This window comes from Geospiza fortis, unplaced genomic scaffold, assembly GCF_000277835.1.
Source record: "Geospiza fortis unplaced genomic scaffold, GeoFor_1.0 scaffold66, whole genome shotgun sequence".
Lineage (NCBI taxonomy): Eukaryota > Metazoa > Chordata > Aves > Passeriformes > Thraupidae > Geospiza > Geospiza fortis.
In genome coordinates, this window is record NW_005054312.1 from 8,686,191 (window position 1) to 8,702,045 (window position 15,855).

General features: G+C 47.2%; 1 protein-coding gene across 1 annotated transcript in view; it reads left to right on the forward strand.

The window, feature by feature from the left end:
- Positions 1-15,855, forward strand: part of LOC102041728 (ras association domain-containing protein 8) — a 33,473-nt gene that overhangs the window by 423 nt on the left and 17,195 nt on the right. The window contains exon 2 of the mRNA XM_031055814.1: positions 12,141-12,148. The gene's annotated coding sequence lies outside the window, so the exon portion shown is untranslated. The remainder of the gene's footprint in view (positions 1-12,140; positions 12,149-15,855) is intronic.

The following is a 15,855-nucleotide window of genomic DNA, read 5'->3' on the forward strand; positions in this document are numbered from 1 at the left end:
TGATAGAGTGCTGCTCTGCTCTTGCCCCAGCGTAACCCTCCTGCAGCCAGTCCCTCTGGAGCTTGGGGGTGAGGAGGGAAGGGCGCCTCAGGGCTCAGCCCTGTGCAGGAAAGCAAAGGGCACTACAGGGCTATGCCGTAAAGAAAAGGCTTTTTCCTGCACCTGGAAGATGTGAGCAGAGATGTGAGGAGCTGGCTGGGGGAGGATGTTTGCCAGCACGGGGAGGCAGCACTCAGCACAGCCTATTCTGCACCTGTCAAAACTAGCAGAGACATACCTGTGAAAAGATGTGCCAGCCATTAATGACAGGGCACATCCAAGCTGTCCAAGTTGAGAAATCACCTCCACAGGGTAACAGCCATCCCGGAGGAGCTTCCTGGCTCAGTAGCAGGGGCTGAGCTTGTGGAAGGGCTGGTGTCCTGCATGGATTCAGTGGCGCACGTTGAAAAGCAGCACCACGACTCAGGTCTTGCTGCTGCAAGTGGGGCATGAAGAGGGATAGCAATACCAGGACCTTTTGGAGCACAGGGCTGAGGCCTGCCTGAACAATTCTTTCCCACAGACCCAAAGGCGTGATGAGACTTGGAGGTCTCTCCTAGTATCATGCTCATAGTAGAAGAGCAGTTCCTCAGCGTGCCAGTGGCGTGCTGAGGAAAGGCAGAGGGACATCACAAAATGAGCAGGGAGTGTTCTGCTGGCAGCATGTTATTGCTGACCTGGATTCACACTGATGACCTGGAGGGGTGAGATTAGCACAGTCAGCTTGTCCCAGGGCTGTGGGGGGATTAGAGAGAGGGAAAGGATGTATGTTGTTACATACATAATTTTTCTCTGTTTAGCACAAGTTATCAGTTTTTTAAAAAAATATCCTGCATACTGAAATGTTGCCAAAGTTTACAATCTTGGAGTGGTGGGCTTACAGCAGTAGAGGCTCTGCCTAGAAAACCCAGTTACTAGATCTGTGAGAATCAGTGATGCTGTTTGTATCTAAATGAAAGCCAAGAAAAAACATCTGTCTCATGTTGTAAGAAGAGGTTTGACCTAGAGGAACCTAAAAACAAATAAACATGAAAATTCACTAAAGGTGAATTAAACAAACTGGGTATTTTAATTATTTTTTTTGACAATCATGTTTTTAAATTGAGCAGCTTGGGACTGGATGATGTTCCTACTTGAACCAACAGCTCTCCCTGCTCCAATTAGTTCAAATAAGACTTGTTTCTCTGAAGGGTTAAGGCCAGTACATTGTTCAGGCTTTATTAAACCCATGAACAGTAATGTCAGTCTGAAACCCAAGAGAGGGGAAAACATACCCACACCTTGCAGGCCATAAACAGGAACAAATTCAACTCACTTTGTATCTCCCCAACAATTGAGCTGAGGCAGTTTATGAACTGGGAACATTAGCTCCAGTGAGGCAGGACTTTCCCAGATTAGATAACATGTCAGTCATTAAATAACTTATCTTTCCTGGTATTTTATGGAATACACAGTGCCTGTTGCCTGCTAATAGCGTCTGCTTTTATTTGAGTGGGATTGTATTTTATAACAATCCTTCTGTTGAGTTTGCATGTTTGCAGTGACCCCAGCAAGCAATCACTCCATGGCTGATAGTAAATTCACTCCCAGAGGTTTAATGATGGTATTTACTGTAGGAGCTATGAGTTATAGGGCTGTAGTGATTAGGGTGGGTTGATGGGACACAGGGCAGTTGGATAATTGCTAGTGATGAGCCAGTGAACTCCCAGGTAATTGCACCTTACCTGGAGAGGTGTGCTGGCATGAGTGGTGTTTTAAAGACAAAGCTGTGAGGAGGATAAAGAACTGTCATTGTCTCCACATGACTGCGATGAATCATGAACAGGAAATTATCCCTTCTCCTCACCAAGAAAAATAATGCTTTGTCTGTTTCCTTTCCTGTTGCCATCTTAAAGAAAAGACAGGACCTGTGTGCCTGTCAAGTCTGTGCCCCTTCCTTCTCTTCATACCATTTAAACACTGTTGAGAAGTAGAGATGCTCTGCTTGAGGGCACCGTCAAGCGTTGTGAAAATGGGTTTTGAGGGAAGGAAAGACAGACATACTCACTGACTGACCTGGGAAGGCCTGGCATAGACCAAACCTCAGTTAAACACCAGAGAGGCTTGGTAACAGAGGGACCCTGGCAAAGCTCACTCACCAGAAGGCTTCAGCATAAGCTCAGATTTCCTCCATAGATGTGAGGTCCAAGCAATCCTGGTTCCTAGGACAGCAGACAAATGGAGGAATCCTGCAATCCTGGTTCCTAGGACAGCAGACATCATTAATAATGTTATTAAAGGGAGATAGTAATTTTACTTTTAATGAATGTGGGATCTACATAAGTTGGTGTGGTCACTTGCTAGAGCCCTGTTGGCCCTCGGGCAAGATTTCTCAAGTCCCAGCCATTTCCATGTATGTTTGGGCTCCTCAGGACATTACTCAGCCTGCATGTATGTGGATTTGGTAGTCCTCACCTGGCCCCAGAGTTTGAGGCTGTCTGCAGTGCTGCTGCAGGCTCCCCAGCGCCTGCGGTCTCCAGCCTTGGCACTTTGTGTTTGTTTGCCCTGCATACCCAGCAGTGGAGAAGCCAAAATTGCTTTGCCCTCCCTTCTCATGAAGCAGAGGGTTGGAGACTTGATCCCTGTAATTGCCAGCCTCTCCTACCCCAGAAAGGAGTAATCCTCAAAGTGATGGTGACAGTGGAGTCCTCTAATGCTTCTTGAGTATTCATCAGCAGGTCCTGGAGGGCTTTGGGAAAGATGCTGTATGCCTCACGTCTATTTTAGATCTGGGAGGGTTGAAGCAAAGCAAGGGGCAGAGCCTTGACACACAATGACAGGAATAGAGCAAATGGCAGGTTTAGGCAGAGGCAAGGGGATTGATAGAGCAAAGGATCTGACAGTGGTGCTCTCACCTCACCCCAGAGAGCTTTCTTGGGACCAAGAAAGCTCTCTTTATCTGCTAGAACCTTTTGATTTTGCCTCCTGATTAAAAGACAAAGATGGGGAGTGTGTCTCTTCTCTCTGTGTTAAGGAGCTTTCCTCTCCCTCTGTAGCAAGAGAGAAAGATTGCAGCAAAACCAGCAAAATAAACTCCATTACAAGACTGTTCCACTGATTGGGAGAAAATAAGTAGTTTGTGGACCCAGAACCTCCCAGGAGAGGGGCTGCTCTTGGTCCAGCAATGATTTAAGGGACTTAGTGAGTCAGAAGTGCCTTCAATAAAGCTGTGGCAGGGTTATCAATATATCAAGAATTTTGGGCAATTGGACCAGATATATCCAGGTACAGCATGATAGAAATGATAATGCTGGTCCAGACTGCTGAAGCTCCATTGACATGCCTGGCGCTACTCTATTGTTACGGTTAGCAATGGGAAAAGGAGTTTAAGCTGTTCTCATTCTGCAGCCTGATCCAAGCACTCGCTGCTCCACCTTCTTCTTTGTTGGCCCAAACATTTCTCCAACTGCTTGATGCAGAGGCATTGGTCTGGCAGAAAAAAAAAATCAAACATTTTCTCCCCTGGGGATTTTCTAGAGCTGGACAGTCCTTGATCAAGTCCTACTCTCTGCACCAAGAGTAGTGCAGGCACAATGAAGAGGGGAGTGCAAGCTGTCAGTCCACCACTGCCTGCTTTAACCAGTCCAACAGCAGCTTGGGTGAATGGAGGAATCCTTTCCTTCTCTTACATGTGGCGCTCTCAAGGGAAACATGTGCTGACCATGGGTTTGCAAACCACTGCCAGATGTTTGAAATTACATAGTTTAATTGTTGGTGCAGGACCACTCAGTCCAGTGGGAGTGACCTAAAGGAAATCCCTTGAAACCTGCTCTCTGGTACCAAGAAGTACCAGAGAGGCTCCACAATACCAGCTTTGAACCTGAGGTAGTGAGGTACCAGCAAAGATCAGAGCATCAGATTCAGAGGCAGGAACTGCTGAGTGTTGATCCTGGATCTACTGCCAGCTCTTTCTGCTCTGGGGCAAATTGTTTAGCTTTCCTTTTCCCTGATCCCCTTCCATCCCCTGTCCAAATCCTTTGTCATATGGGAGTTGGGAAGAAGCTTGCAAAACACCTGCTGAAGTGCTCTGACGACAGAAAGCAGAATGCACAAATGCTAAGTTGTATGGGCAATATAAACAATTCCAGCTATACGTTTCCCAGGCTAAATGGGAAAGGAGGAGGGGTTATCTGGTGGGTGGCACCCGTGTCCTAATTACAAGGCTTGTCTCTGGATCCCTTTGGTGTGAAGCATCCTCTTGGCTGAAAAACAGCTGATAAAGTCACACCTGAGCGGAGGTGGGGGAGGAAAAGCTTGTCACACAAGTGAACCAGGGTGGGTGGAAATTTCCTTTGGCAGGAAGGGGTTAAGTGTGGTACCAGCAGTGGGTTGGAGATGGCCTTCAGGACCACTGGTCCTGCTCTACCTCCTCATGCTTGTCTGGTGCATTTTTCCAGGTGGTTGCTATATGGTTTTGAGGGTCCTATGAGATCCAGGAAAGTCCTTCCTGTAGCTGCCATTGTCTTCTCTGACACCTGATTCGGGGGATAACCTCTGGCATTTTAGTGGTCTCTTTGTCCCACACCAGTTTGCCAACTCAAAAAGCAGCACAGCCCCAAGGTTTAAGATTTAATAAGTAAATTGTGAGTGCACTTTGCTTTCTGAACCTTTATAGCATTTCAGGGTCACATCTCTAGCATGTCTTTGCAGCAGTGGGAGTTCAAACCTGATGGTGCATGTGTATGTGCTAAGAAAAGTGAGATATCCACACAAACAGCTACTGTTGAGGAGACAAGGAACACAGCAGATGCCATGAGGGCCGATAGACCTTCCAGGCTAGGCCCCAGGCAGATGTCTTGGGCCTCTTCCACAATACCTGTGGTTCCCTCCTTACTGCTGCTTTTTGCATTTCACTTGTGCTTATGATCTTGCCCTAAATCTAGGTTAGTCTTGCAGGTGTAGCATGCTCTGAAGATCACCTGGAATAGGTTTTCAGGTCTGACCCCTTGTTTTTGCCAAGTGATTTCTTTGTGATCAGGGAAGTGCAGGTTTAACAGCCTGGGAGCCAGAAAAGTGATTGCAACTCACACCTCTGCCTTTGATGCTTTGTAGCTTGGGCAAAAATCAGTCCAGTTGGGATCAGCTGCATGAGGACATATAAGTGCCTGAAGATGCAGGTTGATATCTACATGATGTTTATTTTACATTTAAGCTGCATCTGGGAGTTTTGTTTCCTGACTGGGAAATAGGAAGAGGTATTTTTTGTCTCTCCTTTTATTACTGCTCTCCAGCCTGAAAGCTGCTGGGGTTGAGATGTCCCTGTGTGTGTGTGAGTGTGTGCTGCAGGCCCTGATCTCAGCAGGAGACTCATGTTGAGCCCCCCTAAGCCAGCCCTGGAGCTGAGTGGCTGACATGCTCTCTAAGCCCTGCAGAGCTGCATGTAGGGGAGGGTATTTTTTTCCCCAAGGAGCATTTGATTCCTGCAGTACTATGGGAAAAGGGACGTATCTGCACCACCTGGGTGCTCCTCCATCACTTGTTGGGGCTGAGCAGCACCTGCTTACAACCAGTGCTTTGCCTTGGAAGCCCCTGAGAGCTGCTGAATGTATCTGCTGCCTGGCTTCCCCCTTAGTTAGTCTGCATGTAACAGCCTGGGAGATTATTGCCCCCACCCATGCAGCTTGCCAGACAGATGTTAGAGATGGTGAGGGAGATATCTGCTCTCAGATTAAAAAGCAGTTTAAAATGCATCCCCTGCCAGCTGTGGCCCCCTGGCCTGTTAGCTTTCAAGTGCTCTCTGGAAGAAATGCTTTCAGATTTAACTCAGCCCTAGCCTTTCCTGCAGTATTCTTGTGCTGTTCTCTGCCTGGCAAAGCCCCAGCAGCAGCCCCCAGGCAACGTGGCACGTGTAGTGGGAACGACTTTGGCTGACTGGGATGGTTTTGCAGGGAGTCCAGGTGCTGTACACAGTACAGCGGGGAGGAGAAGACGCCTCCGGATGGAAGTTAGAGATCTCTTCCTCCTCCCTTTTTTCTCCTGAACCCAGCAATTTAGTGGTTGTGTCAGCATAACTCGATAGCATGGGGATGGAGAGAAACTGGAGCCTCCACAGCATAAAACAAAAGCCTCAATTTGCTCTCAGTTGCCTGTTGCAGGAAACTCTGTCTCCTGGTGATAAAGGGAGAAAAAGAGCTGCATGGGGAGGACACCACAGGACAACTCTTTCAGGGGGAGAGTGAATGCATTCTTCTCTGCATTGGACATTTGTATACCAACTTGTCGTGCCCTGATGTCTCTGCATGGGTAATCTTGCCCTTAGCATGGGTTTTCCCAGCTTTTCCCAGGGCCCTTGAAAGCTAGTCATCCCCATGCTGCCTTTCCAGGGCTTCTCATCCTGACAGGGCCTGTAACAGCATGGGCTGTGCTGAAGGTCTCATTCCTTTCCTCAGTTTGCCCTGCAACAGTGGCAGGGTGTGCTAGTGACTGCAGTCAAATTAAAGGCTGGTAAGCTGCCCTTTTGCTGAGGTGGATGTAAAGGTCTAAGGGCAGCAATGCTCAAAAAAAATACCTCCTCTCTTGGTAGGAGATATGGGTGAGAAATTCTGTCCTGATGCTGATGCTGTTGGGACAGGGATGCTGGGATGGCAGCCTTAGTGGGAGATGGCTCTGCCTGCATTAGTCATGGTGGTGGAGGGGAAACCCGTAACATAAAAATATCAATTATATATGTTCAACAGATACACAAACATTACTTCTACCAGCACTGTAAATCAGGCCTATCTCCCTACCTCCTCCCAGATTTTACCAGCCTAATCTGGAATTTTCTGTGCAATATTTATTTTTCATTACTAAGTCTTGAAGGAATTGTATTTTCAAGCAGCCAGTGACTTCTTTTTGTCTAAAAACTTTGTTTTCCCCTGAAGTCAGCTCAGAGCACCTGTCTCTTGGACAACCAGGCCCCTTTAAGATGTCTCAGGCTGCTTTGAATCACTAATTGCTTTTGAATAGGCAGGCCAAATGTTTTATCACTTCAAACTCCCATAGCAATGCAAATCTATACAGCTGAGAAGCCTCTTTCCATGCATGGGGGTGATGGGTAAAGATAAGGATTAAAAATAGAAACAAATTCAGCCCGGGGGTCCTCTTTGTTCCTCCCTGCCCTCGGTGGGGTTGCCAGGGCTACATTTGTTCCCCTGCATCGTTTTTGGATGAGATCCAGTGCCCCTTAAATGCAAAGCTGAGAGGTGCAGTGGCGGGAGAGGGCTGGATGAGGTCCTAGGTACATACATATTTCATTGCCCGTGCCAGGCTCTGTGTTGTTTTCTCTCTCTGGTTTCACAAAGGTGGTGTTTTCTAAAACTCCCACTTGTTGAGGGCGACACAATCCAGGCTTCATCCCGTCTAAAGTTTCTGGCTTTTCAGTTGTTTCCCACTCTGAATGGCAGCCAGGCATATTTCCCATGGCTGGGGGGAAAAGGGGGATGCTTGGTAGGGAAACAGGACTTGCCTGAGTGCTGTTTGGAGGGAACTACGTGTGCTGTGACATGTCCCCCTCGGGGTTGCTGTGTGTGTTTTGGGCTGTGCTGGCTCACAGACCCTGCAGGAGATGAGCAGCCCTTTGCAAAGCCTCACTGGTACAGGGCTGGCCTGGCTTCTTTAAGTAACCCACAGCCTGAAGGCAAATATTGACTATTAAGAGGTGGAAGATCTCAGTGAGCAAGGGCAGTCTAAATCCTCCATTTTGCTTAGGTCGCCTGTTATTAGAGCTGCCTGCTGTGTGCTGAGTAGGGCCATGCTCACAAATTGCCAAGAGCTCAGCATTATGGAAGCAAAAGCCAATTTACTGACTTTCCAATAGAAAGGAAGATACATGCTGAATGTGCATCTGTTGGATGATATTTCTGTTTCAGGCATGCCACTAACATACAAATGGAAAAGCGACTTTGCATGATTTATGTAGTTACTAGGAAAACCTGAGTCAAATGATACTTTGTAGAGTATTGGGCACTATTTATTCTTAGCAGAGTAGGTTATAAAATCTATTTTCTATTTATCTCCCCAAACAAATTCCAGTTGACGTTGCCTATCCTACTCTGGACGTGGAGAGCAGATAAATATCCTCACAAAAAACATCTTCATGTAAAATCAATAGCTAATAAGAAATCAGTCCCTTGAAGATGATAGCAATTTATCTTTAAAATTAAAATAAAGACTGCAAAATTTTGTGAAAGGTGAAAACAAACAAACAAATCTCTGTTCTTCTTTGTTTAGGTATTATTTGTGTGTTTCAGGCGCATATAGGACCCAGTTAGGACTTGATCAACTAAGAATAACTATTGTTACCTTCATTGTACTTTTAAAAGAGACAGCTGCTTTCCCGCCAGACTGGGATTTCCAGGGAGGCACAGAGGAACTGGAATAATTTTAGGCCTTCAATCCTGTTCTCCAAAGACCTTTGACTCAACAGGGCTGAAACTCAGGCTTAAATCCTGCAGGGGGTTAAGTCTTCAGTGTTGTGTTCCAGCTCAGGGGTAATTATCTTACTGAACTGGGGTCTTCATACATAACTCTGGTCTTCCTGGCAGGGAAAAAAATTTAAAAAGAAAGGTTTTGAGTCTAAAAGGACAATTAGAAACAAGAAAGCTTGCTTATACTTTACGAGCTTATGTGTAGAGGTGGCCTTGTATGTCCAAGTCAGTACCAAAAGCAATCCAGGCTTGGGACTCTCCTTATTTCTGCCCGAGGTCTCCACTTGGGTACCAGCAAGGCACAGAGCTGGTGCAAGACTGTGCTCTGCTCTGACACCTGGCACCAGCAAAGCGAGGCGTGGGAGAGAACCTCCAGTGCTGGTGCTGTGAGGGGGCTGTGAGGCTGAAATGTGGGGCTGGCTGTGTAATGGGGGGATTCTGAGAGCACAACCTGGCAGGTGGCTTCTAAGGCATGATGTTGGAAAAGCAATTAGGGGCCAATGGGAATGGCACAGGTAGAGAGCAAGAAAAGGTGTCCTAAAGGGTGGAAGCTGTGCCAGGCTCAGGTGCCCTCCCAGCTCGAAACTGGGAGCCCAGGCAAGGAAGGAGGGGGAATAGCTGGAGCAAGAACCAGAAAAACCTGCTCACACCAGCCCGGGATTCACATTACTCACACTGCTTTAAAACAGGTCAGGTTTGCTTTGGTTTCCAGGCAAAGATGGCCAAAGTGCCTAAGGACTGTTTGCAGCTCAGCTTAGAGCAGTTCCGAGCTCCCGTGTGCTTGCCCACCGTGTCACTGTGCCCCCTACCCATCACCAGTGCAAGACCCTTCCTGGGATTTCAGCCTTTCTAAGCAAAGGCTGGGCTAGGGGCAGGCACAAGGACATTTCCCAGCTCACTTGAGGGGTGGTAATTGTGAGTGGTGGGATCACATCACCCTCACTTCCTGACCTGCCACAAGCTTTGGAGCTCACACAGCAAGTTTGCTGCTTGAAGCTGGATGGGAGACTGGTCTGGGGATGCTCCCCATTGAAAAGGAAAAGTGGTCTGCCTCCCCCAGATGCTGTCAGAGGTGAGAAGCTCATGGCAGTGGTGTGAGCTGTCCTGCTTCAGGTCTCATCCACAAGCACTAGGGTCAGCCTCAAATGGTTTATCAGGTTATTATAGACAACTTCAACTGGGCATGAGTAGCAAAGATGAAACCACTTTTTTGTTGGGAAGGAGGGGAAAAGGAGCTAACAGAGTTAGAAATCAGATTGTCGGAGGCTAATGGCTGTGTCTGCTTATTAGGCAGCAATAACAGTAATTTACCTTTGAATCGCAATAATTCATCGTAACGCTTCCTACCTACCTCATGAACCCTTTCTGCTTATCTCACCCCTCTTGTTCAGGGATCTGAAAGCATTTCATAAACATTAATTAATTATTCCTCCACACCCCTGGAAGCAAAGTAAACATTATCCCAATTTTGCAGCTCAAGAAGCTGAGCTCACCTAAAGAGATAATAACTGAGCAGGGGTGCCGGAGCCCAGAGCACAAGCGCCTATCCCAGCTTTGACCAGAAGCACCTTTCAGCAGAGTGCTCTGACATGTGGGCACTGGGGGAACGATCCAAGGTAGCTCAGTCCTTCATCCATGCACGTTCCCGTGCTTGCCACCATTTTCAGATGGCCGGAGAGGTGTAGGAAGGGTGAGTGTTGCTCTTGCCTTGGAGATGTCTCACACTCATCACTATCTCATCACCTTCAAGCCTCCACCACAGGGACCAGGCACCTGCCAGTGTGTGAAGCACCTGCCATTATTCACAGTAGGACTCTCCCTTTTTTTAATGACTACGTTAATGAACCTAATCTGTCGGTGTGAATGTGGTTAATCCCACAGCTCCAGGGACTAGAAGTTCAGAGATGTTTCTTCTCCTGCCTTCTCTCACCTCACTTTGCATCCTAACCTAATGCTTCAGCACTGAGATGAGCTGGTGAGACCTGTGCTAAAGCAGAAGCCACCCTGTCCTGGCTTGAAAATCAGGCTGCTGTGAGTAAATATCCAGGATAGAACAGTTACAAATCAGGCCATCTCTCTCCAATGTCTCACCTAAGGGAAATGAGCGGTATCCTGAAACAAGATGCTTAACGTTAAACCTGTGCTCAAGTGCCTTGATGGATCTTGGCCCTTGAGGAGCCTGTCACCCTAGATGTGGTGGCAAAGATGTAAATTAGGGGGAGGATGTCCCCTGCAAATAATGAGCCTTGGCAGTGGAGGGAAGGATGAGACACCAAAGGTCCATGCCAGGCCAGCCTGTTGGGAAGGGGGATTTTTTCCTCCCCCTGAAACCAGCAGTTGACTTTTGGAAGCCAAATGGGTTCCAGCATCAGAGCAGGAGGAGGGTCGTGTTTCATAGACAAGTCATGGTGGATTAAATGTAAATGAATCTGCAGTGTGATGGACAAATGGGATCAGTGCCGGGAACCCCAGCTCCTGGCAGGGGATGGATTAGTAATGGGCACTGGAGGGTTTGCAGCAGGGAGGGAGTGAATGGCAAGGCAGGGAGGTTTCCAGCATTGCCCTGCCTGTAGCACTGAACGAAAGAGACATCTCCAGGCTCAAAGAAGAGAGGTCAAGCCTAGATAAACACCAGCTTGGTCTCCCTTCAGAGAATCACTGAGGCATGAAGAAAAACTTTAACAGCTGCAATGCTGCTTTTGAACCTCCTAGTAAAAGGGAGGGTCAGGAGGTCAAAACTTTCAATGCCTCTGGGAAGAAGAGGACTTTTCCCCACAAGCCTTTGAAAAACCGAACTAAATTAGCATGACCACACTGCTAAATGCTTGGGAAACCTGAACGGCTCGGGTCACAGGCTACCCGAGCAGCAGAATGGCAAAGAGCTGCTGCATTCCCATACTCAACAGCCATAATTAATGAGGCTATTTCCTAGGTGAAAAGCAGGTCTTCTGCCCAGCACCTGGACGGGAAACAAAACCTTGCAGGATGTGCCCTGGGCATCTTTTCTTCTCCTGATACTGTTGCCTTTTCCCCTTTCTGTTTCTCCCATCCATTTTCTCTCCCTCACTTCCATCCACCATTGTTTCAGCTGTTTTTTCCTCCCCTGCTCCCAATGTCACACAGCTCAACTTACTGTTTGAAGTGGGGAATGGCAATGAAGTTGTAATGATCTAGCCGTGCTCTCCCCTGGGGTTGCTGAATGGGAATGCAGGAGCTCCAACCTAACTAGATCACATTTTTTTTCCTACTTTTTATTCCAAAAGCGACATGTAAGAGCCCTCCTCCTCATTGTGAGTTATTCACTTCCACTTTAAAGGAAGATTTTGCATTTCTGGACCTTTTGCAAGAGCCATTCTAGCAAAGACCAGGCAATGCAGACTTCTGGAGGACGTAGAGATCTGGAATTTTTGGCTCTGACTTTATCATGGGTTTTATATTCATCTTGTACTGTGAGTGTGCTGGGCGCCACTTGTCATGAGACCCTTTGCAGGTCTCCCTTCACAGCTCCCACCACCAGAGGTGTGGAAAGCCGAGAGGCATGTGCAGACCTTGCAGGGACTGTCAGCGCTTTTGGGAAAGGGCTATGTGCCTACACAGGGCAATCCAAAGACCCCAGACTAGTGTAGCCAAAAGGTTTACTGATCTGGACTGCAATCCTGCAGGCTGCTCCTGACCATCCCCATTCCTTGCAGCCACAGGAGACCAAGTGCCCAGCAGCTTTTCCAGGCTTGTTGCAGAAGCAGAAGGAATACTGAATAAAGTAGGAGGGCAGGAAATACATCCCGTTTCAGAGGCCAGAAGGCCTGCCCTTGAAGCACAACAGCTCATCTATCCACCAGACCGAGGTCTCTCCTTCCTGCAAGCCCGGGCCCAGGCAGGATTGTGGGTGGAAATGAGGGGATGCACTCTGTAGTACCCTGGCTGTCAGCTGCAGGGCTCTGCAGTGCCAAGCCTCAATTTGGCTTTCCTGTGATGCTGCAGAATCTTTTCTTTCTTATGTCTCTTGTTGTCCTAGAAACAGAGGAAAAAATTCTTCCAGAGAAGCCCTTTTGTTACACTTCAGGCAGCATCTTCTGTCTCTCACTAAAACAGTGTATGGTCACAAAATAAAACCCTTGCCAGAAAATATATGGTGAGTTCAAAATCTTCCAAAGAAACCTGGAAAAACTTAAGACCCTCCAAACACTCCAAAAGGCCTAAAAGTACTGCAAGGATCAATGGGCACTTTGTAACACTGCTACAAATGTATGTTGAGCAGCAGAAGGCAGTACTCTTGTGTGTATATATATACATATGTATATAAATATTTTTATAGATGTAATTATCTGTGTTATTTATACATATTGTTGAGAGAGAGGTCCTCATTTCTAGCCTTGGATTACAGCTTTTGAAGTAGAAGGTGTCTGCTGGAAGAGAAAGTCAACATGCCCTCTGGTATTGGCAACTTTTCTCTCCTGGTGCCAGGGCTTTCCTGGAAATGCTGGGATTTTGGGGGCAATTGTCTTTATTTGAGAGGGAAGCTCATGTTGTGGGGAAAATGTGCCCTTCTGTGTGCTCAGTGAGGCAAGAGATGCACTGGGTAATTTCTCTGAGGCACATGAAATGTTGTAGCTGTGTCAGGAAAGGATAGTGACTGACAAATTTCCTGAGGCTTGCAGGATCTGGAGGCACACTCCCAAGGTGTGCCTCAAGGGGTCCATGGCAAAGGGAGAAGGAGAGGAAAGCAGGCAGGAAGATTTGACAGCCATGATGCTGACCACCTCCAGCTCCTGAGGGGAGCAGGAGATGTGGGGCACCTCTGAAAATCTGGCTTGCCCCTCTTTCCTTTTAGAAACAGGCCTGAAAATGAAACTTTCCTCTTCTTTTCCCTCCCAACCACAGCTCAAAGGGTTTTGGGTTTGTGCCAAAAGCCAAAACCCAACAGCTCTGCAGATTCAGGTGCCTCGAATTCCCATTTTCCTCTCAAGCCCCACACTGACCATGGACTGTAGCACAGACTAACACTGCTGGGCTCGGGTGGCTGTCCCAGGAAAGATGTGCTCTGCTAGGAGAGGCTATAGGTGGTGACCTGCTGCTCACCCACAGTAGGTTTGTACTCAGGAGGGGGTTTTGTGCAAACATATTCTGTACCTTAAGAAGCCTCAGAACCAGGACACTTGTGCTCCTGAGCTCAGCAGTGAGACAGCATCATCTTCTTTGGGGAAACTCAGATAGGATTACTATCTCATCTGCTGCTGGAGAGACCAAAGGACCTGCTTGGTGATGATTCAACTGCTCAGGATGCTGAGACAGCACTGTTCTCCTCCCTAAAGCAGCCTGGCTGCTCAGTGTACAATGAGGACATGACTTTTCAAAACTCTAAGATACACCTGTAGCAATCCCAGCATGGAACCAGTGGGCACAAACCCAGAAATCAGCTCTGTCACTATTCCTGGTCAGTCCCTGAACATGGCCTCAGCACCACAAGAGCTTTAAATAAATCTGAGACAGAGAAGATGGTCCATGAGCCAGTCTGGCAAACTCACCAGTGTGAAACTAAACATTGGACATTTTTATCCATCTTAATTGATGGAAGGTGTGGAGAACTTCTCATAGGATGAGGAATCAAGGGACCATGCAGACAGCGGGACAGAGTCAGTTTATTTATTTTTCACAGTAATAATTTTACAAGTGAAAAGAGATTTCAGATCTTTTCACAACCTGCTTAAGGTAGAAAGATGTAAAACTCAAAATCTTTTCTTAAAAGAAAGGCAACCATCCTTGCTAGTGGCAAATGAGCCTCTGCTCAGCTTGCATCTGATTGGGATCTCAGAAGACTGTCCAACCTATTAAATAAGATATGTATCTCCTGAGAACAGCCTTTGTTGTTTTCTTTTATAGATCTTTGTTCCTCCTGTGCTGTAAGGTCTCCAGGGCATGGCCTGTGTTACGGAGCACCAGATGTACTATCTGATTTTAGGAGATCCTAATTATGAGGAATATGTCAGAACAACAGAAAACTTCATTTAAAAATCCAATTAAAGCTGCCGAGTGACAGCTACGGACTTGTGTGTTGCATCACCTCCTAATCCCAGCAGCTTCCATGTGGAGAAGGGAGTAGTTAAAGATATCATAAATCCTAGACAAAGATATCATGAGGCCTGCATGAGATGGGGATTTTTCTGACCATAAGTTAAAATTGGCACACATTTTGTGGTGGAGCAGCAAACCTGAGATCTGTTTTGGAGCAGTCACCTCGGGATCCAGGGTCTGATGGGTGGGTTATCCTTTCTCGTGAGTAGTGGGACATTTTACAAGACATTCTGGATAAAGAAATATAAAGGTAACTGTGTGTCTGGCACTGGGGTTGCACCAGCCCTGGCCTTGTTGGAGCACCTTCACCAGTAGAGACCTTGAGGATGGGATTCTGATGCCATCACAGCCATCCCCATTGCTTGGGGGACCATGGAGGAAGGACACTGGCGTGCAAGGTTGGGGGAGCTTTCAGGTGGGTTTTTTGAGAGATAGGATGGGAAAAGCTGGAGAGAGGAGGTGAGAAGTTTCCAAAGCCTCCAGCATGGCAGCAGACACCTGCTTCTTCCAAAACCGGCTGAACCTGTCTCCCTGCTGTCATCTCTCTGCGGGTTTAGGGCGTTCTGAGCCCCCGGCTGGCTGAAGGGCACAGGGCTCGAGGGCTGCACCCTCCTCGTGCACCAGGGCAAGCTCTTCTCTCTGAAAAGGAGTTGTTTTCTCTGCTCTACCCAGGGACCTGCTGGGGCAGGTGGAGGTCTGGGCCCTGCTGTGGACAGGCTGAGCACTTCCAGACGGGAATGAGCCTGCCCCTACGGCCCCAGAGAGCCAGGAGTCAGGGATAGAGAAGTACAGGGTGGTTTTGCTTGGTTTCTTTTTAGGAAAGGAGATTTTAAGTCTTCTTTTAAAAAACATGATAATGTTTTCAGATTTTTCAAAATATAAATTAATAACCTTTCTAAATAAAAGGAGAATTCAATACTTTTTAAAAGTTTTTTTAAAGAGTTTTATTTTTATTGGAGAGTGTAAGACTTCAGGGGAAAAATGTGGAATTTATGAGTTCTTAAAAAATAAGAAGGAGAATTTAAGGGTTTATTTTAAAAGGAGAATTTTAATCTATTTTTTAAGAGAGATTTTATGACATTTTTAAAGAGAAGATTTTAAGGTTGTTGGGGGAGGTTTTAAAAGAATTTAAGATTTTCTTTCTTTTTTTTTGTAAGTAGAATTTCAGACTTTTTTTAAAGGAGAATTTCAGACTTTTTTTTTAAACAGCCGAGGTGATGCGGGGGAGTTCCGTGTGTGGGGCGGGGCTCACCTGGCGGGGGCGGCGCTCACCTGGCGGGGCGGGGCCGGCGGGGCG